Raw genomic sequence first — 27424 nt, 5'->3', positions numbered from 1 at the left:
GTTCTTTCCACTGCTAGCGCTGCCTTTGTGCAGCTTGTTATAGGATATTGTGAACTGAACCTATTTTGCTGTGAATTTATATTTACTGCGAATAGTTTATTGTGGCTGGTCTTGGTCTGTCTGCACTAAATAAATGATTTGTATCAAGGGATTATTTAGTTTGTCTGTGTACTTTTTTACTTAACCACTAAGGGCCACTCCTTGCACTTCACACATTTGCCCTTTTAATTACTCCCTTACTGACATACTTTAACATGCAATGTGCGTGTGATAATAGTTTTAGCAGCCTGTTGCCATTCAGGTGAGACAATACCTAGTAAATCCTTTTTTTTTTTTTTCATGTTGGTGCGCCGCGAAGGTTTTTGGTCTCAGCAAAGTGTGCCGTGGCATTACAACGCTTGGGAACCACTGGCTTGGCTTGTTGGGCATCCAGGTATGCACTGAGATTACGATCGGCACGATGATTGTCGTTCTCAGGAGAATTGTGTTTCTTTGCTGATCACGTTCTCTGTCGCTTTTTACACAGTTCTTACAAGTGGCACATTGGGGATGAGGAGCAGAGCATGCTGACACGCATAGCTGTGGACTTCTGCATGGCATGGGGCCACAGGTCATTCCAAGTATTTCAAGACGCCTGCAAATGTGTGGACACGTTGTGTTGGCCCAACCCTCACAGATTGTGCCAAGTCAAGTAGAGATGCATGTTGTGCTGTTCTAAAGTGACACGTCGTCAACGGCAAAAACATCTCTCAGAGTTCCTGGCTTGACTTGCCCAGGCTGGATATTTGCCGAAAGAAGCAAAGAGGACTAGACACCTTGCCTAGACGCAACTGCATATTTCATTGTCACCTGGAAGGCCATCCAGGCTTTTCACCATCATGGCCCTCAGTCAACAAGGCGCCCGAACAGGGACTCAAACCCTGGACCCTCAGATTAAAAGTCTGATGCCCTCCTGGCTGAGCTACCCGAGCTTCAGTGAAGTGCTTCACAATGTGTTGGCTTCATGATTGTTCCAGACCGCTTTCTGGCCGGTTTAGAAAACTGGGCTCAGGGTGAAAAGGGTCACATGCATATGAGATGTTTGGGCAATGCGAGTTCTCCACAGCAAATCCAAATTTCCGGTGTTTTCTCCTTGTCCTCATGCAATTCCAATGGCTTGACATTTGGGAGCTCGTCCAAAACCGATGTCAAACCATAATCACGCCTTCCTTCGAGCCGGAATTGAACCAGCGACCTAAGGATGCCCGCAGCCTGAAACCTCCAGTCCTCCGCTCCACCAGCTGAGCTATCAAAGGGAAGCTTCTCACCGTCTTCCCCTGGCAGTCTCAGTGGCCGTGCAAAGCCAAGAAGCACCGTGGCTTGGCTCAGTGGTTTTCAACCCGTGTGCCGTGAGGACTACCCAATTGTGTCGTGAGATTTTTATCCCCTGAAAAATATTATGTCATTTTGTTTGGTCAACTTCATAAATCTTGTATCAAATCAAACTTATTCAAATGTGTGAAAATATTACATTTATACATCACCTGTAGAAAGCGTTTCATAACTGAAATGTTGTGTTTGCCGGACTGAACGCACACCTACACTGAGTTGCAGTGCTATCAGTTGTATCGTAAGGTACACTTAAAAATTTCAATTTAAGAAGTGAATTTATAGTATCACCTTATCACGAATCCTGGAATCTTGTAGAACTCAATTTCTGTAATAATTGGACACAGACACCAATTCCAAAGATATAAATTGTTAAATTTATTCAAAAACAAAGACTAAATGTAGCACTACACTAATTATACAAAAGGGAAAAGCTAATCAAAATTCAACTCTAGATCAACAAATCAAAGACAAATCACTTCCGTGACCAAATCAAAGACCATGGGATCGCATATGATTACACACAAATCGTTAAACAAAAAAGGTTATAAACACATTAACTACAATACCGGTTAGTAAGACGAAGGTGAGTCTCTCGTTAGTATTGTTAGTCAGACATTAAATAACTACGCAGGTTAGTATTTATGTCAGGTAACTTCTCGTTATATATATATCTGTCTCATTTACGTTTAGGTGCCGAGAAAGATCCTATCGTTACTTGTTACCACAATTTCCCTTAACTGATTATTATTCAATGATCAAGGATAGGCAGGGCCACCAATAATCTAACGTCTATTGACTTGTGTCAATTTCAGACTAAACAGTTAAACAGGAATGAGAAGATATTTCTCGGGGTTGACAGATTTTATTTCTAAAATTATCAACAAAACAGTTTAATGCAACACACATTTATATTTAAGAAAACGAAATGATATTACACATTCTAGAGTTTTGAATCACAGAATAACATTTCTAATTGATTTCTCAAATGTCATGAATCATGAACTCCAAACTGTTAAACTTATCTGAACTTCGTCGCAGAGAGGCCTCTCTGTCTTCGGGCTCAGATCACAGCACACGGCACATGGTCCGTGTGGTTTGGAACAAAGGCAGTGCGGTTCGGCTTTGTCCAAGAACTTCCACTCAGTCGATGCACCTGGAAATTGGGGTTTCGCGAAATTAGAGTCTTTTCCAAACAGATTTTCCACTGGTTTGAAGGCTCCAAGGTTGTGCACAAAATCTTCTTTGTAAGCAGGGTTCCACCGTAGTTACTTGAAGACAAAGTCTTTGAGGAAAGCAGAGCCCTGTTCGTTCCAAGGGTCAAGTTTCTTAAGACTCAAATAGCTATTTAAATGACTGAACACTTTCATATACATTCGACTTACTCAATTGTCCAGCTGTAAAACTCCACTGATCAGGTGGGCACAGGCGGGCATGCGCAGTCTGTAAAGTTCTTTCTTTAATATAGTCCTTTAATAGAATTCTTCGTACGGCTCAATCTCCTTCTCCCAGTTTAACTCTTCTGTTGCCGGCAAAGACTTGGTTGGTTTCTGGTTCCGGTTCGGGCAACAGAGCTACAGGTTGAGCTGTGGCAGCGAGTTACTGGTTCAGGTGAGAGAGAAATAGAGCGAGAGAGAGAGAGAGAGAGAGAGAGAGAGAGAGAGAGACTGTGCACTGTTCCTTATAGTCTGTCAGATCAATAGGTGATTGGTTCTTGAGTTCTTGAGATTGGATTTCGGTTTCAGCCCCCAGTGTCCTAATGGAGGGGGGCTTGATTTATGACTGATGTCAATCCATGCCATCTTTTGGAAATGCCGGTTGGCCCGGGTTCGTAGCTCTATGTCGGGATTTCGGCTCTCGTCCACTTCAAAGAGTTTTTATCACCTACAGGCCCCTTTCTCCAGACATCTCATAGCAGGATTCAACCTATTTGGCCTCTTCTCGGTGCCATCCTCCCCAAAACTGTCACTTTGATGCAAACCAGTTCCAAGCTGATGAGCAAAGGAAATCTGATAACTTTGGGGGTGGAGAGGTCTTCTTTAGATCAGTGCTTCAGCTCAGAGCCCGAATGCTCTTATCAAAATAAACCCAACATAACGCTACACAGTGGAACTGCAAGGCAATTGATTAAAGGGACATGTGGTGAATTCCTTTTTATCTTTATACTGTTGTTGGATGTCTCCTGTTCCTCTAAGTCTCATTTGGCCTTGGTTTTCCCCCTCTGTGTTGAATAATCGGGCTCTAAATAGCCCCGGCGTTTCTCCTGCAGTTCTTCGTTCTTTCCACTGCTAGCGCTGCCTTTGTGCAGCTTGTTATAGGATATTGTGAACTGAACCTATTTTGCTGTGAATTTATATTTACTGCGAATAGTTTATTGTGGCTGGTCTTGGTCTGTCTGCACTAAATAAATGATTTGTATCAAGGGATTATTTAGTTTGTCTGTGTACTTTTTTACCTAACCACTAAGGTCCACTCCTTGCACTTCACACATTTGCCCTTTTAATTACTCCCTTACTGACATACTTTAACATGCAATGTGCGTGTGATAATAGTTTTAGCAGCCTGTTGCCATTCAGGTGAGACAATACCTAGTAAATCCTTTTTTTTTTTTCATGTTGGTGCGCCGCGAAGGTTTTTGGTCTCAGCAAAGTGTGCCGTGGCATTACAACGCTTGGGAACCACTGGCTTGGCTTGTTGGGCATCCAGGTATGCACTGAGATTACGATCGGCACGATGATTGTCGTTCTCAGGAGAATTGTGTTTCTTTGCTGATCACGTTCTCTGTCGCTTTTTACACAGTTCTTACAAGTGGCACATTGGGGATGAAGAGCAGAGCATGCTGACACGCATAGCTGTGGACTTCTGCATGGCATGGGGCCACAGGTCATTCCAAGTATTTCAAGACGCCTGCAAATGTGTGGACACGTTGTGTTGGCCCAACCCTCACAGATTGTGCCAAGTCAAGTAGAGATGCATGTTGTGCTGTTCTAAAGTGACACGTCGTCAACAGCAAAAACATCTCTCAGAGTTCCTGGCTTGACTTGCCTCTGGAAGACAACACTTGCCCAGGCTGGATATTTGCCGAAAGAAGCAAAGAGGACTAGACACCTTGCCTAGACGCAACTGCATATTTCATTGTCACCTGGAAGGCCATCCAGGCTTTTCACCATCATGGCCCTCGGTCAACAAGGCGCCCGAACAGGGACTCGAACCCTGGACCCTCAGATTAAAAGTCTGATGCTCTAACACACAAATCGTTAAACAAAAAAGGTTATAAACACATTAACTACAATACCGGTTAGTAAGACGAAGGTGAGTCTCTCGTTAGTATTGTTAGTCAGACATTAAATAACTACGCAGGTTAGTATTTATGTCAGGTAACTTCTCGTTATATATATATCAGTCTCATTTACGTTTAGGTGCCGAGAAAGATCCTATCGTTACTTGTTACCACAATTTCCCTTAACTGATTATTATTCAATGATCATGGATAGGCAGGGACACCAATTATCTAACGTCTATTGACTTGTGTCAATTTCAGACTAAACAGTTAAACAGGAATGAGAAGATATTTCTCGGGGTTGACAGATTTTATTTCTAAAATTATCAACAAAACAGTTTAATGCAACACACATTTATATTTAAGAAAACTAAATGATATTACACATTCTAGAGTTATGAATCACAGAATAACATTTCTAATTGATTTCTCAAATGTCATGAATCATGAACTCCAAACTGTTAAACTTATCTGAACTTCGTCGCAGAGAGGCCTCTCTGTCTTCGGGCTCAGATCACAGCACACGGCACATGGTCCGTGTGGTTTGGAACAAGGCAGTGCGGTTCGGCTTTGTCCAAGAACTTCCACTCAGTCGATGCAGCTGGAAGTTGGGGTTTCGCGAAATTAGAGTCTTTTCCAAACAGATTTTCCACTGGTTTGAAGGCTCCAAGGTTGTGCACAAAATCTTCTTTGTAAGCAGGGTTCCACCGTAGTTACTTGAAGACAAAGTCTTTGAGGAAAGCAGGGCCCTGTTCGTTCCAAGGGTCAAGTTTCTTAAGACTCAAATAGCTATTTAAATGACTGAACACTTTCATATACATTCGACTTACTCAATTGTCCAGCTGTAAAACTCCACTGATCAGGTGGGCACAGGCGGGCATGCGCAGTCTGTAAAGTTCTTTATTTAATAAAGTCCTTTAAAAGAATTCTTCGTACGGCTCAATCTCCTTCTCCCAGTTTAACTCTTCTGTTGCCGGCAAAGACTTGGTTGGTTTCTGGTTCCGGTTCGGGCAACAGAGCTACTGGTTGAACTGTGGCAGCGAGTTACTGGTTCAGGTGAGAGAGAAAGAGAGAGAGAGAGAAAGAGAGAGAGAGAGAGAGAGAGAGAGACTGTGCACTGTTCCTTATAGTCTGTCAGATCAATAGGTGATTGGTTCTTGAGTTCTTGAGATTGGATTTCGGTTTCAGCCCCCAGTGTCCTAATGGAGGGGGGCTTGATTTATGACTGATGTCAATCCATGCCATCTTTTGGAAATGCCGGTTGGCCCGGGTTCGTAGCTCTATGTCGGGATTTCGGCTCTCGTCCACTTCAAAGAGTTTTTATCACCTACAGGCCCCTTTCTCCAGACATCTCATAGCAGGATTCAACCTATTTGGCCTCTTCTCGGTGCCATCCTCCCCAAAACTGTCACTTTGATGCAAACCAGTTCCAAGCTGATGAGCAAAGGAAATCTGATAACTTTGGGGGTGGAGAGGTCTTCTTTAGATCAGTGCTTCAGCTCAGAGCCCAAATGCTCTTATCAAAATACACCCAACATAATGCTACACAGTGGAACTGCAAGGCAATTGATTAAAGGGACATGTGGTGAATTCCTTTTTATCTTTATACTGTTGTTGGATGTCTCCTGTTCCTCTAAGTCTCATTTGGCCTTGGTTTTCCCCCTCTGTGTTGAATAATCGGGCTCTAAATAGCCCCGGCGTTTCTCCTGCAGTTCTTCGTTCTTTCCACTGCTAGCGCTGCCTTTGTGCAGCTTGTTATAGGATATTGTGAACTGAACCTATTTTGCTGTGAATTTATATTTACTGCGAATAGTTTATTGTGGCTGGTCTTGGTCTGTCTGCACTAAATAAATGATATGTATCAAGGGATTATTTAGTTTGTCTGTGTACTTTTTTACTTAACCACTAAGGGCCACTCCTTGCACTTCACACATTTGCCCTTTTAATTACTCCCTTACTGACATACTTTAACATGCAATGTGCGTGTGATAATAGCTTTAGCAGCCTGTTGCCATTCAGGTGAGACAATACCTAGTAAATCCTTTTTTTTTTTTTTCATGTTGGTGCGCCGCGAAGGTTTTTGGTCTCAGCAAAGTGTGCCGTGGCATTACAACGCTTGGGAACCACTGGCTTGGCTTGTTGGGCATCCAGGTATGCACTGAGATTACGATCGGCACGATGATTGTCGTTCTCAGGAGAATTGTGTTTCTTTGCTGATCACGTTCTCTGTCGCTTTTTATACAGTTCTTACAAGTAGCACATTGGGGATGAGGAGCAGAGCATGCTGACACGCATAGCTGTGGACTTCTGCATGGCATGGGGCCACAGGTCATTCCAAGTATTTCAAGACGCCTGCAAATGTGTGGACACGTTGTGTTGGCCCAACCCTCACAGATTGTGCCAAATCAAGTAGAGATGCATGTTGTGCTGTTCTAAAGTGACACGTCGTCAACGGCAAAAACATCTCTCAGAGTTCCTGGCTTGACTTGCCCAGGCTGGATATTTGCCGAAAGAAGCAAAGAGGACTAGACACCTTGCATAGACGCAACTGCATATTTCATTGTCACCTGGAAGGCCATCCAGGCTTTTCACCATCATGGCCCTCGGTCAACAAGGCGCCCGAACAGGGACTCGAACCCTGGACCCTCAGATTAAAAGTCTGATGCTCTACCGGCTGAGCTACCCGGGCTTCAGTGAAGTGCTTCACAATGTGTTGGCTTCATGATTGTTCCAGACCGCTTTCTGGCCGGTTTAGAAAACTGGGCTCAGGGTGAAAAGGGTCACATGCATATGAGATGTTTGGGCAATGCGAGTTCTACACAGCAAATCCGAATTTCCGGTGTTTTCTCCTTGTCCTCATGCAATTCCAATGGCTTGACATTTGGGAGCTCGTCCAAAACCGATGTCAAGCCATAATCACGCCTTCCTTCGAGCCGGAATTGAACCAGCGACCTAAGGATGCCCGCTGTCTGAAACCTACAGTCCTCCGCTCTACCAACTGAGCTATCGAAGGGAAGCTTCTCACCGTCTTCCCCTGGCAGTCTCAGTGGCCGTGCAAAGCCAAGAAGCACCGTGGCTTGGCTCAGTGGTTTTCAACCCGTGTGCCGTGAGGACTACCCAATTGTGTCGTGAGATTTTTATCCCCTGAAAAATATTATGTCATTTTGTTTGGTCAACTTCATAAATCTTGTATCAAATCAAACTTATTCAAATGTGTGAAAATATTACATTTATACATCACCTGTAGAAAGCGTTTCATAACTGAAATGTTGTGTTTGCCGGACTGAACGCACACCTACACTGAGTTGCAGTGCTATCAGTTGTATCGTAAGGTACACTTATAAATTTCAATTTAAGAAGTGAATTTATAGTATCACCTTATCACGAATCCTGGAATCTTGTAGAACTCAATTTCTGTAATAATTGGACACAGACACCAATTCCAAAGATATAAATTGTTAAATTTATTCAAAAACAAAGACTAAATGTAGCACTACACTAATTATACAAAAGGGAAAAGCTAATTAAAATTCAACTCTAGATCAACAAATCAAAGACAAATCACTTCCGTGACCAAATCAAAGACCATGGGATCGCATATGATAACACACAAATCGTTAAACAAAAAAGGTTATAAACACATTAACTACAATACCGGTTAGTAAGACGAAGGTGAGTCTCTCGTTAGTATTGTTAGTCAGACATTAAATAACTACGCAGGTTAGTATTTATGTCAGGTAACTTCTCGTTATATATATATCAGTCTCATTTACGTTTAGGTGCCGAGAAAGATCCTATCGTTACTTGTTACCACAATTTCCCTTAACTGATTATTATTCAATGATCAAGGATAGGCAGGGCCACCAATAATCTAACGTCTATTGACTTGTGTCAATTTCAGACTAAACAGTTAAACAGGAATGAGAAGATATTTCTCGGGGTTGACAGATTTTATTTCTAAAATTATCAACAAAACAGTTTAATGCAACACACATTTATATTTAAGAAAACTAAATGATATTACACATTCTAGAGTTTTGAATCACAGAATAACATTTCTAATTGATTTCTCAAATGTCATGAATCATGAACTCCAAACTGTTAAACTTATCTGAACTTCGTCGCAGAGAGGCCTCTCTGTCTTCGGGCTCAGATCACAGCACACGGCACATGGTCCGTGTGGTTTGGAACAAAGGCAGTGCGGTTCGGCTTTGTCCAAGAACTTCCACTCAGTCGATGCACCTGGAAATTGGGGTTTCGCGAAATTAGAGTCTTTTCCAAACAGATTTTCCACTGGTTTGAAGGCTCCAAGGTTGTGCACAAAATCTTCTTTGTAAGCAGGGTTCCACCGTAGTTACTTGAAGACAAAGTCTTTGAGGAAAGCAGGGCCCTGTTCGTTCCAAGGGTCAAGTTTCTTAAGACTCAAATAGCTATTTAAATGACTGAACACTTTCATATACATTCGACTTACTCAATTGTCCAGCTGTAAAACTCCACTGATCAGGTGGGCACAGGCGGGCATGCGCAGTCTGTAAAGTTCTTTATTTAATAAAGTCCTTTAATAGAATTCTTCGTACGGCTCAATCTCCTTCTCCCAGTTTAACTCTTCTGTTGCCGGCAAAGACTTGGTTGGTTTCTGGTTCCGGTTCGGGCAACAGAGCTACAGGTTGAGCTGTGGCAGCGAGTTACTGGTTCAGGTGAGAGAGAAAGAGAGAGAGAGAGAGAGAGAGAGAGAGAGACTGTGCACTGTTCCTTATAGTCTGTCAGATCAATAGGTGATTGGTTCTTGAGTTCTTGAGATTGGATTTCGGTTTCAGCCCCCAGTGTCTTAATGGAGGGGGGCTTGATTTATGACTGATGTCAATCCATGCCATCTTTTGGAAGTGCCGGTTGGCCCGGGTTCGTAGCTCTATGTCGGGATTTCGGCTCTCGTCCACTTCAAAGAGTTTTTCTCACCTACAGGCCCCTTTCTCCAGACATCTCATAGCAGGATTCAACCTATTTGGCCTCTTCTCGGTGCCATCCACCCCAAAACTGTCACTTTGATGCAAACCAGTTCCAAGCTGATGAGCAAAGGAAATCTGATAACTTTGGGGGTGGAGAGGTCTTCTTTAGATCAGTGCTTCAGCTCAGAGCCCAAATGCTCTTATCAAAATACACCCAACATAACGCTACACAGTGGAACTGCAAGGCAATTGATTAAAGGGACATGTGGTGAATTCCTTTTTATCTTTATACTGTTGTTGGATGTCTCCTGTTCCTCTAAGTCTCATTTGGCCCTGGTTTTCCCCCTCTGTGTTGAATAATCGGGCTCTAAATAGCCCCGGCGTTTCTCCTGCAGTTCTTCGTTCTTTCCACTGCTAGCGCTGCCTTTGTGCAGCTTGTTATAGGATATTGTGAACTGAACCTATTTTGCTGTGAATTTATATTTACTGCGAATAGTTTATTGTGGCTGGTCTTGGTCTGTCTGCACTAAATAAATGATTTGTATCAAGGGATTATTTAGTTTGTCTGTGTACTTTTTTACCTAACCACTAAGGGCCACTCCTTGCACTTCACACATTTGCCCTTTTAATTACTCCCTTACTGACATACTTTAACATGCAATGTGCGTGTGATAATAGTTTTAGCAGCCTGTTGCCATTCAGGTGAGACAATACCTAGTAAATCCTTTTTTTTTTCTTTCATGTTGGTGCGCCGCAAAGGTTTTTGGTCTCAGCAAAGTGTTCCGTGGCATTACAACGCTTGGGAACCACTGGCTTGGCTTGTTGGGCATCCAGGTATGCACTGAGATTACGATCGGCACGATGATTGTCGTTCTCAGGAGAATTGTGTTTCTTTGCTGATCACGTTCTCTGTCGCTTTTTACACAGTTCTTACAAGTGGCACATTGGGGATGAAGAGCAGAGCATGCTGACACGCATAGCTGTGGACTTCTGCATGGCATGGGGCCACAGGTCATTCCAAGTATTTCAAGACGCCTGCAAATGTGTGGACACGTTGTGTTGGCCCAACCCTCACAGATTGTGCCAAGTCAAGTAGAGATGCATGTTGTGCTGTTCTAAAGTGACACGTCGTCAACGGCAAAAACATCTCTCAGAGTTCCTGGCTTGACTTGCCTCTGGAAGACAACACTTGCCCAGGCTGGATATTTGACGAAAGAAGCAAAGAGGACTAGACACCTTGCCTAGACGCAACTGCATATTTCATTGTCACCTGGAAGGCCATCCAGGCTTTTCACCATCATGGCCCTCGGTCAACAAGGCGCCCGAACAGGGACTCGAACCCTGGACCCTCAGATTAAAAGTCTGATGCTCTAACACACAAATCGTTAAACAAAAAAGGTTATAAACACATTAACTACAATACCGGTTAGTAAGACGAAGGTGAGTCTCTCGTTAGTATTGTTAGTCAGACATTAAATAACTACGCAGGTTAGTATTTATGTCAGGTAACTTCTCGTTATATATATATCAGTCTCATTTACGTTTAGGTGCCGAGAAAGATCCTATCATTACTTGTTACCACAATTTCCCTTAACTGATTATTATTCAATGATCAAGGATAGGCAGGGCCACCAATAATCTAACGTCTATTGACTTGTGTCAATTTCAGACTAAACAGTTAAACAGGAATGAGAAGATATTTCTCGGGGTTGACAGATTTTATTTCTAAAATTATCAACAAAACAGTTTAATGCAACACACATTTATATTTAAGAAAACGAAATGATATTACACATTCTAGAGTTTTGAATCACAGAATAACATTTCTAATTGATTTCTCAAATGTCATGAATCATGAACTCCAAACTGTTAAACTTATCTGAACTTCGTCACAGAGAGGCCTCTCTGTCTTCGGGCTCAGATCACAGCACACGGCATATGGTCCGTGTGGTTTGGAACAAAGGCAGTGCGGTTCGGCTTTGTCCAAGAACTTCCACTCAGTCGATGCACCTGGAAATTGGGGTTTCGCGAAATTAGAGTCTTTTCCAAACAGATTTTCCACTGGTTTGAAGGCTCCAAGGTTGTGCACAAAATCTTCTTTGTAAGCAGGGTTCCACCGTAGTTACTTGAAGACAAAGTCTTTGAGGAAAGCAGGGCCCTGTTCGTTCCAAGGGTCAAGTTTCTTAAGACTCAAATAGCTATTTAAATGACTGAACACTTTCATATACATTCGACTTACTCAATTGTCCAGCTGTAAAACTCCACTGATCAGGTGGGCACAGGCGGGCATGCGCAGTCTGTAAAGTTCTTTCTTTAATATAGTCCTTTAATAGAATTCTTCGTACGGCTCAATCTACTTCTCCCAGTTTAACTCTTCTGTTGCCGGCAAAGACTTGGTTGGTTTCTGGTTCCGGTTCGGGCAACAGAGCTACAGGTTGAGCTGTGGCAGCGAGTTACTGGTTCAGGTGAGAGAGAAAGAGAGAGAGAGAGAAAGAGAGAGAGAGAGAGAGAGACTGTGCACTGTTCCTTATAGTCTGTCAGATCAATAGGTGATTGGTTCTTGAGTTCTTGAGATTGGATTTCGGTTTCAGCCCCCAGTGTCCTAATGGAGGGGGGCTTGATTTATGACTGATGTCAATCCATGCCATCTTTTGGAAATGCCGGTTGGCCCGGGTTCGTAGCTCTATGTCGGGATTTCGGCTCTCGTCCACTTCAAAGAGTTTTTATCACCTACAGGCCCCTTTCTCCAGACATCTCATAGCAGGATTCAACCTATTTGGCCTCTTCTCGGTGCCATCCTCCCCAAAACTGTCACTTTGATGCAAACCAGTTCCAAGCTGATGAGCAAAGGAAATCTGATAACTTTGGGGGTAGAGAGGTCTTCTTTAGATCAGTGCTTCAGCTCAGAGCCCAAATGCTCTTATCAAAATACACCCAACATAACGCTACACAGTGGAACTGCAAGGCAATTGATTAAAGGGACATGTGGTGAATTCCTTTTCATCTTTATACTGTTGTTGGATGTCTCCTGTTCCTCTAAGTCTCATTTGGCTTTGGTTTCCCCCCTCTGTGTTGAATAATCGGGCTCTAAATAGCCCCGGCGTTTCTTCTGCAGTTCTTCGTTCTTTCCACTGCTAGCGCTGCCTTTGTGAAGGCAGATGGTGCTTGTGAGAAGTCAACAGCATGTCCACCGAAAAGGGTGTCTGACTCCTGGTTTTGGATCCGGAAGGGTTGATAACAGACCGAAATGGTTACAATATGATACTGCTTAGATTAACTGTGGATATGTATTGTGATCGTGCTCGGCTCAGGTGTGCGTTCAGTCTGCACACAAAACATTTCGGTCGCGAAACGTCTTATCAAATCGAATAAAATGGCGGGGATAGCATGTTTGATCCGTGTGCTATTGTTTTTCAACAATTGTAATGCCCTTTGTAACGTTTAACTACTTCGTTAAATACAGCTTGTTATAGGATATTGTGAACTGAACCTATTTTGCTGTGAATTTATATTTACTGCGAATAGTTTATTGTGGCTGGTCTTGGTCTGTCTGCACTAAATAAATGATTTGTATCAAGGGATTATTTAGTTTGTCTGTGTACTTTTTTACCTAACCACTAAGGGCCACTCCTTGCACTTCACACATTTGCCCTTTTAATTACTCCCTTACTGACATACTTTAACATGCAATGTGCGTGTGATAATAGTTTTAGCAGCCTGTTGCCATTCAGGTGAGACAATACCTAGTAAATCCTTTTTTTTTTTTTTCATGTTGGTGCGCCGCGAAGGTTTTTGGTCTCAGCAAAGTGTGCCGTGGCATTACAACGCTTGGGAACCACTGGCTTGGCTTGTTGGGCATCCAGGTATGCACTGAGATTACGATCGGCACGATGATTGTCGTTCTCAGGAGAATTGTGTTTCTTTGCTGATCATGTTCTCTGTCGCTTTTTACAAAGTTCTTACAAGTGGCACATTGGGGATGAGGAGCAGAGCATGCTGACACGCATAGCTGTGGACTTCTGCATGGCATGGGGCCACAGGTCATTCCAAGTATTTCAAGACGCCTGCAAATGTGTGGACACGTTGTGTTGGCCCAACCCTCACAGATTGTGCCAAGTCAAGTAGAGATGCATGTTGTGCTGTTCTAAAGTGACACGTCGTCAACGGCAAAAACATCTCTCAGAGTTCCTGGCTTGACTTGCCTCTGGAAGACAACACTTGCCCAGGCTGGATATTTGCAGAAAGAAGCAAAGAGGACTAGACACCTTGCCTAGACACAACTGCATATTTCATTGTCACCTGGAAGGCCATCCAGGCTTTTCACCATCATGGCCCTCGGTCAACAAGGCACCCGAACAGGGACTCGAACCCTGGACCCTCAGATTAAAAGTCTGATGCTCTACCGGCTGAGCTACCCGGGCTTCAGTGAAGTGCTTCACAATGTGTTGGCTTCATGATTGTTCCAGACCGCTTTCTGGCCGGTTTAGAAAACTGGGCTCAGGGTGAAAAGGGCCACATGCATATGAGATGTTTGGGCAATGCGAGTTCTCCACAGCAAATCCGAATTTCCGGTGTTTTCTCCTTGTCCTCATGCAATTCCAATGGCTTGACATTTGGGAGCTCGTCCAAAACCGATGTCAAACCATAATCACGCCTTCCTTCGAGCCGGAATTGAACCAGCGACCTAAGGATGCCCGCTGTCTGAAACCTACAGTCCTCCGCTCTACCAACTGAGCTATCGAAGCGAAGATTCTCACCGTCTTCCCCTGGCAGTCTCAGTGGCCGTGCAAAGCCAAGAAGCACCGTGGCTTGGCTCAGTGGTTTTCAACCCGTGTGCCGTGAGGACTACCCAATTGTGTCGTGAGATTTTTATCCCCTGAAAAATATTATGTCATTTTGTTTGGTCAACTTCATAAATCTTGTATCAAATCAAACTTATTCAAATGTGTGAAAATATTACATTTATACATCACCTGTAGAAAGCGTTTCATAACTGAAATGTTGTGTTTGCCGGACTGAACGCACACCTACACTGAGTTGCAGTGCTATCAGTTGTATCGTAAGGTACACTTATAAATTTCAATTTAAGAAGTGAATTTATAGTATCACCTTATCACGAATCCTGGAATCTTGTAGAACTCAATTTCTGTAATAATTGGACACAGACACCAATTCCAAAGATATAAATTGTTAAATTTATTCAAAAACAAAGACTAAATGTAGCACTACACTAATTATACAAAAGGGAAAAGCTAATTAAAATTCAACTCTAGATCAACAAATCAAAGACAAATCACTTCCGTGACCAAATCAAAGACCATGGGATCGCATATGATAACACACAAATCGTTAAACAAAAAAGGTTATAAACACATTAACTACAATACCGGTTAGTAAGACGAAGGTGAGTCTCTCGTTAGTATTGTTAGTCAGACATTAAATAACTACGCAGGTTAGTATTTATGTCAGGTAACTTCTCGTTATATATATATCAGTCTCATTTACGTTTAGGTGCCGAGAAAGATCCTATCGTTACTTGTTACCACAATTTCCCTTAACTGATTATTATTCAATGATCAAGGATAGGCAGGGCCACCAATAATCTAACGTCTATTGACTTGTGTCAATTTCATACTAAACAGTTAAACAGGAATGAGAAGATATTTCTCGGGGTTGACAGATTTTATTTCTAAAATTATCAACAAAACAGTTTAATGCAACACACATTTATATTTAAGAAAACTAAATGATATTACACATTCTAGAGTTATGAATCACAGAATAACATTTCTAATTGATTTCTCAAATGTCATGAATCATGAACTCCAAACTGTTAAACTTATCTGAACTTCGTCGCAGAGAGGCCTCTCTGTCTTCGGGCTCAGATCACAGCACACGGCACATGGTCCGTGTGGTTTGGAACAAAGGCAGTGCGGTTCGGCTTTGTCCAAGAACTTCCACTCAGTCGATGCAGCTGGAAGTTGGGGTTTCGCGAAATTAGAGTCTTTTCCAAACAGATTTTCCACTGGTTTGAAGGCTCCAAGGTTGTGCACAAAATCTTCTTTATAAGCAGGGTTCCACCGTAGTTACTTGAAGACAAAGTCTTTGAGGAAAGCAGAGCCCTGTTCGTTCCAAGGGTCAAGTTTCTTAAGACTCAAATAGCTATTTAAATGACTGAACACTTTCATATACATTCGACTTACTCAATTGTCCAGCTGTAAAACTCCACTGATCAGGTGGGCACAGGCGGGCATGCGCAGTCTGTAAAGTTCTTTATTTAATAAAGTCCTTTAAAAGAATTCTTCGTACGGCTCAATCTCCTTCTCCCAGTTTAACTCTTCTGTTGCCGGCAAAGACTTGGTTGGTTTCTGGTTCCGGTTCGGGCAACAGAGCTACAGGTTGAGCTGTGGCAGCGAGTTACTGGTTCAGGTGAGAGAGAAAGAGAGAGAGAGAGAAAGAGAGAGAGAGAGAGAGAGAGAGAGACTGTGCACTGTTCCTTATAGTCTGTCAGATCAATAGGTGATTGGTTCTTGAGTTCTTGAGATTGGATTTCGGTTTCAGCCCCCAGTGTCCTAATGGAGGGGGGCTTGATTTATGACTGATGTCAATCCATGCCATCTTTTGGAAATGCCGGTTGGCCCGGGTTCGTAGCTCTATGTCGGGATTTCGGCTCTCGTCCACTTCAAAGAGTTTTTATCACCTACAGGCCCCTTTCTCCAGACATCTCATAGCAGGATTCAACCTATTTGGCCTCTTCTCGGTGCCATCCTCCCCAAAACTGTCACTTTGATGCAAACCAGTTCCAAGCTGATGAGCAAAGGAAATCTGATAACTTTGGGGGTGGAGAGGTCTTCTTTAGATCAGTGCTTCAGCTCAGAGCCCAAATGCTCTTATCAAAATACACCCAACATAACGCTACACAGTGGAACTGCAAGGCAATTGATTAAAGGGACATGTGGTGAATTCCTTTTTATCTTTATACTGTTGTTGGATGTCTCCTGTTCCTCTAAGTCTCATTTGGCCTTGGTTTTCCCCCTCTGTGTTGAATAATCGGGCTCTAAATAGCCCCGGCGTTTCTCCTGCAGTTCTTCGTTCTTTCCACTGCTAGCGCTGCCTTTGTGCAGCTTGTTATAGGATATTGTGAACTGAACCTATTTTGCTGTGAATTTATATTTACTGCGAATAGTTTATTGTGGCTGGTCTTGGTCTGTCTGCACTAAATAAATGATTTGTATCAAGGGATTATTTAGTTTGTCTGTGTACTTTTTTACCTAACCACTAAGGGCCACTCCTTGCACTTCACACATTTGCCCTTTTAATTACTCCCTTACTGACATACTTTAACATGCAATGTGCGTGTGATAATAGTTTTAGCAGCCTGTTGCCATTCAGGTGAGACAATACCTAGTAAATCCTTTTTTTTTTTTTTCATGTTGGTGCGCCGCGAAGGTTTTTGGTCTCAGCAAAGTGTGCCGTGGCATTACAACGCTTGGGAACCACTGGCTTGGCTTGTTGGGCATCCAGGTATGCACTGAGATTACGATCGGCACGATGATTGTCGTTCTCAGGAGAATTGTGTTTCTTTGCTGATCACGTTCTCTGTCGCTTTTTACACAGTTCTTACAAGTGGCACATTGGGGATGAAGAGCAGAGCATGCTGACACGCATAGCTGTGGACTTCTGCATGGCATGGGGCCACAGGTCATTCCAAGTATTTCAAGACGCCTGCAAATGTGTGGACACGTTGTGTTGGCCCAACCCTCACAGATTGTGCCAAGTCAAGTAGAGATGCATGTTGTGCTGTTCTAAAGTGACACGTCGTCAACGGCAAAAACATCTCTCAGAGTTCCTGGCTTGACTTGCCTCTGGAAGACAACACTTGCCCAGGCTGGATATTTGCCGAAAGAAGCAAAGAGGACTAGACACCTTGCCTAGACGCAACTGCATATTTCATTGTCACCTGGAAGGCCATCCAGGCTTTTCACCATCATGGCCCTCGGTCAACAAGGCGCCCGAACAGGGACTCGAACCCTGGACCCTCAGATTAAAAGTCTGATGCTCTAACACACAAATCGTTAAACAAAAAAGGTTATAAACACATTAACTACAATACCGGTTAGTAAGACGAAGGTGAGTCTCTCGTTAGTATTGTTAGTCAGACATTAAATAACTACGCAGGTTAGTATTTATGTCAGGTAACTTCTCGTTATATATATATCAGTCTCATTTACGTTTAGGTGCCGAGAAAGATCCTATCGTTACTTGTTACCACAATTTCCCTTAACTGATTATTATTCAATGATCAAGGATAGGCAGGGCCACCAATAATCTAACGTCTATTGACTTGTGTCAATTTCATACTAAACAGTTAAACAGGAATGAGAACATATTTCTCGGGGTTGACAGATTTTATTTCTAAAATTATCAACAAAACAGGTTAATGCAACACACATTTATATTTAAGAAAACTAAATGATATTACACATTCTAGAGTTATGAATCACAGAATAACATTTCTAAATGATTTCTCAAATGTCATGAATCATGAACTCCAAACTGTTAAACTTATCTGAACTTCGTCGCAGAGAGGCCTCTCTGTCTTCGGGCTCAGATCACAGCACACGGCACATGGTCCGTGTGGTTTGGAACAAAGGCAGTGCGGTTCGGCTTTGTCCAAGAACTTCCACTCAGTCGATGCAGCTGGAAGTTGGGGTTTCGCGAAATTAGAGTCTTTTCCAAACAGATTTTCCACTGGTTTGAAGGCTCCAAGGTTTTGCACAAAATCTTCTTTGTAAGCAGGGTTCCACCGTAGTTACTTGAAGACAAAGTCTTTGAGGAAAGCAGGGCCCTGTTCGTTCCAAGGGTCAAGTTTCTTAAGACTCAAATAGCTATTTAAATGACTGAACACTTTCATATACATTCGACTTACTCAATTGTCCAGCTGTAAAACTCCACTGATCAGGTGGGCACAGGCGGGCATGCGCAGTCTGTAAAGTTCTTTCTTTAATATAGTCCTTTAATAGAATTCTTCGTACGGCTCAATCTCCTTCTCCCAGTTTAACTCTTCTGTTGCCGGCAAAGACTTGGTTGGTTTCTGGTTCCGGTTCGGGCAACAGAGCTACAGGTTGAGCTGTGGCAGCGAATTACTGGTTCAGGTGAGAGAGAAAGAGAGAGAGAGAGAGAGAGAGACTGTGCACTGTTCCTTATAGTCTGTCAGATCAATAGGTGATTGGTTCTTGAGTTCTTGAGATTGGATTTCGGTTTCAGCCCCCAGTGTCCTAATGGAGGGGGGCTTGATTTATGACTGATGTCAATCCATGCCATCTTTTGGAAATGCCGGTTGGCCCGGGTTCGTAGCTCTATGTCGGGATTTCGGCTCTCGTCCACTTCAAAGAGTTTTTGTCACCTACAGGCCCCTTTCTCCAGACATCTCATAGCAGGATTCAACCTATTTGGCCTCTTCTCGGTGCCATCCTCCCCAAAACTGTCACTTTGATGCAAACCAGTTCCAAGCTGATGAGCAAAGGAAATCTGATAACTTTGGGGGTGGAGAGGTCTTCTTTAGATCAGTGCTTCAGCTCAGAGCCCAAATGCTCTTATCAAAATACACCCAACATAACGCTACACAGTGGAACTGCAAGGCAATTGATTAAAGGGACATGTGGTGAATTCCTTTTTATCTTTATACTGTTGTTGGATGTCTCCTGTTCCTCTAAGTCTCATTTGGCCTTGGTTTTCCCCCTCTGTGTTGAATAATCGGGCTCTAAATAGCCCCGGCGTTTCTCCTGCAGTTCTTCGTTCTTTCCACTGCTAGCGCTGCCTTTGTGCAGCTTGTTATAGGATATTGTGAACTGAACCTATTTTGCTGTGAATTTATATGTACTGCGAATAGTTTATTGTGGCTGGTCTTGGTCTGTCTGCACTAAATAAATGATTTGTATCAAGGGATTATTTAGTTTGTCTGTGTACTTTTTTACCTAACCACTAAGGGCCACTCCTTGCACTTCACACATTTGCCCTTTTAATTACTCCCTTACTGACATACTTTAACATGCAATGTGCGTGTGATAATAGTTTTAGCAGCCTGTTGCCATTCAGGTGAGACAATACCTAGTAAATCCTTTTTTTTTTTTTTCATGTTGGTGCGCCGCGAAGGTTTTTGGTCTCAGCAAAGTGTGCCGTGGCATTACAACGCTTGGGAACCACTGGCTTGGCTTGTTGGGCATCCAGGTATGCACTGAGATTACGATCGGCACGATGATTGTCGTTCTCAGGAGAATTGTGTTTCTTTGCTGATCACGTTCTCTGTCGCTTTTTACACAGTTCTTACAAGTGGCACATTGGGGATGAAGAGCAGAGCATGCTGACACGCATAGCTGTGGACTTCTGCATGGCATGGGGCCACAGGTCATTCCAAGTATTTCAAGACGCCTGCAAATGTGTGGACACGTTGTGTTGGCCCAACCCTCACAGATTGTGCCAAGTCAAGTAGAGATGCATGTTGTGCTGTTCTAAAGTGACACGTCGTCAACGGCAAAAACATCTCTCAGAGTTCCTGGCTTGACTTGCCTCTGGAAGACAACACTTGCCCAGGCTGGATATTTGCCGAAAGAAGCAAAGAGGACTAGACACCTTGCCTAGACGCAACTGCATATTTCATTGTCACCTGGAAGGCCATCCAGGCTTTTCACCATCATGGCCCTCGGTCAACAAGGCGCCCGAACAGGGACTCGAACCCTGGACCCTCAGATTAAGAGTCTGATGCTCTAACACACAAATCGTTAAACAAAAAAGGTTATAAACACATTAACTACAATACCGGTTAGTAAGACGAAGGTGAGTCTCTCGTTAGTATTGTTAGTCAGACATTAAATAACTACGCAGGTTAGTATTTATGTCAGGTAACTTCTCGTTATATATATATCATTTTCATTTACGTTTAGGTGCCGAGAAAGATCCTATCGTTACTTGTTACCACAATTTCCCTTAACTGATTATTATTCAATGATCAAGGATAGGCAGGGCCACCAATAATCTAACGTCTATTGACTTGTGTCAATTTCATACTAATCAGTTAAACAGGAATGAGAAGATATTTCTCGGGGTTGACAGATTTTATTTCTAAAATTATCAACAAAACAGTTTAATGCAACACACATTTATATTTAAGAAAACTAAATGATATTACACATTCTAGAGTTATGAATCACAGAATAACATTTCTAATTGATTTCTCAAATGTCATGAATCATGAACTCCAAACTGTTAAACTTATCTGAACTTCGTCGCAGAGAGGCCTCTCTGTCTTCGGGCTCAGATCACAGCACACGGCACATGGTCCGTGTGGTTTGGAACAAAGGCAGTGCGGTTCGGCTTTGTCCAAGAACTTCCACTCAGTCGATGCAGCTGGAAGTTGGGGTTTCGCGAAATTAGAGTCTTTTCTAAACAGATTTTCCACTGGTTTGAAGGCTCCAAGGTTGTGCACAAAATCTTCTTTGTAAGCAGGGTTCCACCGTAGTTACTTGAAGACAAAGTCTTTGAGGAAAGCAGGGCCCTGTTCGTTCCAAGGGTCAAGTTTCTTAAGACTCAAATAGCTATTTAAATGACTGAACACTTTCATATACATTCGACTTACTCAATTGTCCAGCTGTAAAACTCCACTGATCAGGTGGGCACAGGCGGGCATGCGCAGTCTGTAAAGTTCTTTATTTAATAAAGTCCTTTAAAAGAATTCTTCGTACGGCTCAATCTCCTTCTCCCAGTTTAACTCTTCTGTTGCCGGCAAAGACTTGGTTGGTTTCTGGTTCCGGTTCGGGCAACAGAGCTACAGGTTGAGCTGTGGCAGCGAGTTACTGGTTCAGGTGAGAGAGAAAGAGAGAGAGAGAGAAAGAGAGAGAGAGAGAGAGAGAGACTGTGCACTGTTCCTTATAGTCTGTCAGATCAATAGGTGATTGGTTCTTGAGTTCTTGAGATTGGATTTCGGTTTCAGCCCCCAGTGTCCTAATGGAGGGGGGCTTGATTTATGACTGATGTCAATCCATGCCATCTTTTGGAAATGCCGGTTGGCCCGGGTTCGTAGCTCTATGTCGGGATTTCGGCTCTCGTCCACTTCAAAGAGTTTTTATCACCTACAGGCCCCTTTCTCCAGACATCTCATAGCAGGATTCAACCTATTTGGCCTCTTCTCGGTGCCATCCACCCCAAAACTGTCACTTTGATGCAAACCGGTTCCAAGCTGATGAGCAAAGGAAATCTGATAACTTTGGGGGTGGAGAGGTCTTCTTTAGATCAGTGCTTCAGCTCAGAGCCCAAATGCTCTTATCAAAATACACCCAACATAACGCTACACAGTGGAACTGCAAGGCAATTGATTAAAGGGACATGTGGTGAATTCCTTTTTATCTTTATACTGTTGTTGGATGTCTCCTGTTCCTCTAAGTCTCATTTGGCCCTGGTTTTCCCCCTCTGTGTTGAATAATCGGGCTCTAAATAGCCCCGGCGTTTCTCCTGCAGTTCTTCGTTCTTTCCACTGCTAGCGCTGCCTTTGTGCAGCTTGTTATAGGATATTGTGAACTGAACCTATTTTGCTGTGAATTTATATTTACTGCGAATAGTTTATTGTGGCTGGTCTTGGTCTGTCTGCACTAAATAAATGATTTGTATCAAGGGATTATTTAGTTTGTCTGTGTACTTTTTTACCTAACCACTAAGGGCCACTCCTTGCACTTCACACATTTGCCCTTTTAATTACTCCCTTACTGACATACTTTAACATGCAATGTGCGTGTGATAATAGTTTTAGCAGCCTGTTGCCATTCAGGTGAGACAATACCTAGTAAATCCTTTTTTTTTTTTTTCATGTTGGTGCGCCGCGAAGGTTTTTGGTCTCAGCAAAGTGTGCCGTGGCATTACAACGCTTGGGAACCACTGGCTTGGCTTGTTGGGCATCCAGGTATGCACTGAGATTACGATCGGCACGATGATTGTCGTTCTCAGGAGAATTGTGTTTCTTTGCTGATCATGTTCTCTGTCGCTTTTTACAAAGTTCTTACAAGTGGCACATTGGGGATGAGGAGCAGAGCATGCTGACACGCATAGCTGTGGACTTCTGCATGGCATGGGGCCACAGGTCATTCCAAGTATTTCAAGACGCCTGCAAATGTGTGGACACGTTGTGTTGGCCCAACCCTCACAGATTGTGCCAAGTCAAGTAGAGATGCATGTTGTGCTGTTCTAAAGTGACACGTCATCAACGGCAAAAACATCTCTCAGAGTTCCTGACTTGACTTGCCTCTGGAAGACATCACTTGCCCAGGCTGGATATTTGCCGAAAGAAGCAAAGAGGACTAGACAGCTTGCCTAGACGCAACTGCATATTTCATTGTCAACTGGAAGGCCATCCAGGCTTTTCACCATCAGGGCCCTTGGTCAACAAGGCACCCGAACAGGGACTCGAACCCTGGACCCTCAGATTAAAAGTCTGATGCTCTACCGGCTGAGCTACCCGGGCTTCAGTGAAGTGCTTCACAATGTGTTGGCTTCATGATTGTTCCAGACCGCTTTCTGGCCGGTTTAGAAAACTGGGCTCAGGGTGAAAAGGGTCACATGCATATGAGATGTTTGGGCAATGCGAGTTCTCCACAGCAAATCTGAATTTCCGGTGTTTTCTCCTTGTCCTCATGCAATTCCAATGGCTTGACATTTGGGAGCTCGTCCAAAACCGATGTCAAACCATAATCACGACTTCCTTCGAGCCGGAATTGAATCAGCGACCTAAGGATGCCCGCTGCCTGAAACCTACAGTCCTCCGCTCTACCAACTGAGCTATCAAAGGGAAGCTTCTCACCGTCTTCCCCTGGCAGTCTCAGTGGCCGTGCAAAGCCAAGAAGCACCGTGGCTTGGCTCAGTGGTTTTCAACCCGTGTGCCGTGAGGACTACCCAATTGTGTCGTGAGATTTTTATCCCCTGAAAAATATTATGTCATTTTGTTTGGTCAACTTCATAAATCTTGTATCAAATCAAACTTATTCAAATGTGTGAAAATATTACATTTATACATCACCTGTAGAAAGCGTTTCATAACTGAAATGTTGTGTTTGCCGGACTGAACGCACACCTACACTGAGTTGCAGTGCTATCAGTTGTATCGTAAGGTACACTTATAAATTTCAATTTAAGAAGTGAATTTATAGTATCACCTTATCACGAATCCTGGAATCTTGTAGAACTCAATTTCTGTAATAATTGGACACAGACACCAATTCCAAAGATATAAATTGTTAAATTTATTCAAAAACAAAGACTAAATGTAGCACTACACTAATTATACAAAAGGGAAAAGCTAATCAAAATTCAACTCTAGATCAACAAATCAAAGACAAATCACTTCCGTGACCAAATCAAAGACCATGGGATCGCATATGATAACACACAAATCGTTAAACAAAAAAGGTTATAAACACATTAACTACAATACCGGTTAGTAAGACGAAGGTGAGTCTCTCGTTAGTATTGTTAGTCAGACATTAAATAACTACGCAGGTTAGTATTTATGTCAGGTAACTTCTCGTTATATATATATCAGTCTCATTTACGTTTAGGTGCCGAGAAAGATCCTATCGTTACTTGTTACCACAATTTCCCTTAACTGATTATTATTCAATGATCAAGGATAGGCAGGGCCACCAATAATCTAACGTCTATTGACTTGTGTCAATTTCAGACTAAACAGTTAAACAGGAATGAGAAGATATTTCTCGGGGTTGACAGATTTTATTTCTAAAATTATCAACAAAACAGTTTAATGCAACACACATTTATATTTAAGAAAACTAAATGATATTACACATTCTAGAGTTATGAATCACAGAATAACATTTCTAATTGATTTCTCAAATGTCATGAATCATGAACTCCAAACTGTTAAACTTATCTGAACTTCGTCGCAGAGAGGCCTCTCTGTCTTCGGGCTCAGATCACAGCACACGGCACATGGTCCGTGTGGTTTGGAACAAAGGCAGTGCGGTTCGGCTTTGTCCAAGAACTTCCACTCAGTCGATGCACCTGGAAGTTGGGGTTTCGCGAAATTAGAGTCTTTTCCAAACAGATTTTCCACTGGTTTGAAGGCTCCAAGGTTGTGCACAAAATCTTCTTTGTAAGCAGGGTTCCACCGTAGTTACTTGAAGACAAAGTCTTTGAGGAAAGCAGGGCCCTGTTCGTTCCAAGGGTCAAGTTTCTTAAGACTCAAATAGCTATTTAAATGACTGAACACTTTCATATACATTCGACTTACTCAATTGTCCAGCTGTAAAACTCCACTGATCAGGTGGGCACAGGCGGGCATGCGCAGTCTGTAAAGTTCTTTATTTAATAAAGTCCTTTAAAAGAATTCTTCGTACGGCTCAATCTCCTTCTCCCAGTTTAACTCTTCTGTTGCCGGCAAAGACTTGGTTGGTTTCTGGTTCCGGTTCGGGCAACAGAGCTACAGGTTGAGCTGTGGCAGCGAGTTACTGGTTCAGGTGAGAGAGAAAGAGAGAGAGAGAGAAAGAGAGAGAGAGAGAGAGAGACTGTGCACTGTTCCTTATAGTCTGTCAGATCAATAGGTGATTGGTTCTTGAGTTCTTGAGATTGGATTTCGGTTTCAGCCCCCAGTGTCCTAATGGAGGGGGGCTTGATTTATGACTGATGTCAATCCATGCCATCTTTTGGAAATGCCGGTTGGCCCGGGTTCGTAGCACTATGTCGGGATTTCGGCTCTCGTCCACTTCAAAGAGTTTTTATCACCTACAGGCCCCTTTCTCCAGACATCTCATAGCAGGATTCAACCTATTTGGCCTCTTCTCGGTGCCATCCTCCCCAAAACTGTCACTTTGATGCAAACCAGTTCCAAGCTGATGAGCAAAGGAAATCTGATAACTTTGGGGGTGGAGAGGTCTTCTTTAGATCAGTGCTTCAGCTCAGAGCCCAAATGCTCTTATCAAAATACACCCAACATAACGCTACACAGTGGAACTGCAAGGCAATTGATTAAAGGGACATGTGGTGAATTCCTTTTTATCTTTATACTGTTGTTGGATGTCTCCTGTTCCTCTAAGTCTCATTTGGCCTTGGTTTTCCCCCTCTGTGTTGAATAATCGGGCTCTAAATAGCCCCGGCGTTTCTCCTGCAGTTCTTCGTTCTTTCCACTGCTAGCGCTGCCTTTGTGCAGCTTGTTATAGGATATTGTGAACTGAACCTATTTTGCTGTGAATTTATATTTACTGCGAATAGTTTATTGTGGCTGGTCTTGGTCTGTCTGCACTAAATAAATGATATGTATCAAGGGATTATTTAGTTTGTCTGTGTACTTTTTTACTTAACCACTAAGGGCCACTCCTTGCACTTCACACATTTGCCCTTTTAATTACTCCCTTACTGACATACTTTAACATGCAATGTGCGTGTGATAATAGCTTTAGCAGCCTGTTGCCATTCAGGTGAGACAATACCTAGTAAATCCTTTTTTTTTTTCTTTCATGTTGGTGCGCCGCGAAGGTTTTTGGTCTCAGCAAAGTGTGCCGTGGCATTACAACGCTTGGGAACCACTGGCTTGGCTTGTTGGGCATCCAGGTATGCACTGAGATTACGATCGGCACGATGATTGTCGTTCTCAGGAGAATTGTGTTTCTTTGCTGATCATGTTCTCTGTCGCTTTTTACAAAGTTCTTACAAGTGGCACATTGGGGATGAGGAGCAGAGCATGCTGACACGCATAGCTGTGGACTTCTGCATGGCATGGGGCCACAGGTCATTCCAAGTATTTCAAGACGCCTGCAAATGTGTGGACACGTTGTGTTGGCCCAACCCTCACAGATTGTGCCAAGTCAAGTAGAGATGCATGTTGTGCTGTTCTAAAGTGACACGTCGTCAACGGCAAAAACATCTCTCAGAGTTCCTGGCTTGACTTGCCTCTGGAAGACAACACTTGCCCAGGCTGGATATTTGCCGAAAGAAGCAAAGAGGACTAGACACCTTGCCTAGACGCAACTGCATATTTCATTGTCACCTGGAAGGCCATCCAGGCTTTTCACCATCATGGCCCTCGGTCAACAAGGCGCCCGAACAGGGACTCGAACCCTGGACCCTCAGATTAAAAGTCTGATGCTCTACCGGCTGAGCTACCCGGGCTTCAGTGAAGTGCTTCACAATGTGTTGGCTTCATGATTGTTCCAGACCGCTTTCTGGCCGGTTTAGAAAACTGGGCTCAGGGTGAAAAGGGTCACATGCATATGAGATGTTTGGGCAATGCGAGTTCTCCACAGCAAATCCGAATTTCCGGTGTTTTCTCCTTGTCCTCATGCAATTCCAATGGCTTGACATTTGGGAGCTCGTCCAAAACCGATGTCAAACCATAATCACGCCTTCCTTCGAGCCGGAATTGAACCAGCGACCTAAGGATGCCCGCTGCCTGAAACCTACAGTCCTCCGCTCTACCAACTGAGCTATCGAAGGGAAGCTTCTCACCGTCTTCCCCTGGCAGTCTCAGTGGCCGTGCAAAGCCATGAAGCACCGTGGCTTGGCTCAGTGGTTTTCAACCCGTGTGCCGTGAGGACTACCCAATTGTGTCGTGAGATTTTTATCCCCTGAAAAATATTATGTCATTTTGTTTGGTCAACTTCATAAATCTTGTATCAAATCAAACTTATTCAAATGTGTGAAAATATTACATTTATACATCACCTGTAGAAAGCGTTTCATAACTGAAATGTTGTGTTTGCCGGACTGAACGCACACCTACACTGAGTTGCAGTGCTATCAGTTGTATCGTAAGGTACACTTATAAATTTCAATT

The 27424-nt window shown here is 43.2% G+C and overlaps 10 non-coding genes across 10 annotated transcripts; all 10 read right to left on the bottom strand.

Annotated features, from left to right (window-relative positions):
- Positions 1-898: 898 nt before the first annotated feature.
- trnak-uuu (transfer RNA lysine (anticodon UUU)) lies at positions 899-971 on the bottom strand. Its single transcript has one exon. It is a non-coding gene; the product is annotated as a tRNA-Lys (tRNA).
- Positions 972-1206: 235 nt separating this feature from the next.
- trnas-gga (transfer RNA serine (anticodon GGA)) lies at positions 1207-1295 on the bottom strand. Its single transcript is given in 2 exon segments — positions 1207-1242; positions 1259-1295. It is a non-coding gene; the product is annotated as a tRNA-Ser (tRNA).
- A 5969-nt stretch (positions 1296-7264) lies between these two features.
- trnak-uuu (transfer RNA lysine (anticodon UUU)) lies at positions 7265-7337 on the bottom strand. Its single transcript has one exon. It is a non-coding gene; the product is annotated as a tRNA-Lys (tRNA).
- Positions 7338-7572: 235 nt separating this feature from the next.
- On the bottom strand, positions 7573-7661 carry trnay-gua (transfer RNA tyrosine (anticodon GUA)). The gene is given in 2 exon segments: positions 7573-7608; positions 7625-7661. It is a non-coding gene; the product is annotated as a tRNA-Tyr (tRNA).
- Positions 7662-13942: 6281 nt separating this feature from the next.
- Positions 13943-14015, bottom strand: trnak-uuu (transfer RNA lysine (anticodon UUU)). The gene has a single exon. It is a non-coding gene; the product is annotated as a tRNA-Lys (tRNA).
- A 235-nt stretch (positions 14016-14250) lies between these two features.
- Positions 14251-14339, bottom strand: trnay-gua (transfer RNA tyrosine (anticodon GUA)). Its single transcript is given in 2 exon segments — positions 14251-14286; positions 14303-14339. It is a non-coding gene; the product is annotated as a tRNA-Tyr (tRNA).
- Positions 14340-23031: 8692 nt separating this feature from the next.
- On the bottom strand, positions 23032-23104 carry trnak-uuu (transfer RNA lysine (anticodon UUU)). Its single transcript has one exon. It is a non-coding gene; the product is annotated as a tRNA-Lys (tRNA).
- A 235-nt stretch (positions 23105-23339) lies between these two features.
- trnay-gua (transfer RNA tyrosine (anticodon GUA)) lies at positions 23340-23428 on the bottom strand. Its single transcript is given in 2 exon segments — positions 23340-23375; positions 23392-23428. It is a non-coding gene; the product is annotated as a tRNA-Tyr (tRNA).
- Positions 23429-26687: 3259 nt separating this feature from the next.
- On the bottom strand, positions 26688-26760 carry trnak-uuu (transfer RNA lysine (anticodon UUU)). Its single transcript has one exon. It is a non-coding gene; the product is annotated as a tRNA-Lys (tRNA).
- A 235-nt stretch (positions 26761-26995) lies between these two features.
- trnay-gua (transfer RNA tyrosine (anticodon GUA)) lies at positions 26996-27084 on the bottom strand. Its single transcript is given in 2 exon segments — positions 26996-27031; positions 27048-27084. It is a non-coding gene; the product is annotated as a tRNA-Tyr (tRNA).
- Positions 27085-27424: the final 340 nt, after the last annotated feature.

This window comes from Amia ocellicauda, unplaced genomic scaffold (genome assembly GCF_036373705.1).
Source record: "Amia ocellicauda isolate fAmiCal2 unplaced genomic scaffold, fAmiCal2.hap1 HAP1_SCAFFOLD_91, whole genome shotgun sequence".
Lineage (NCBI taxonomy): Eukaryota > Metazoa > Chordata > Actinopteri > Amiiformes > Amiidae > Amia > Amia ocellicauda.
This window is presented reverse-complemented; position numbering and strand designations above follow the sequence as displayed.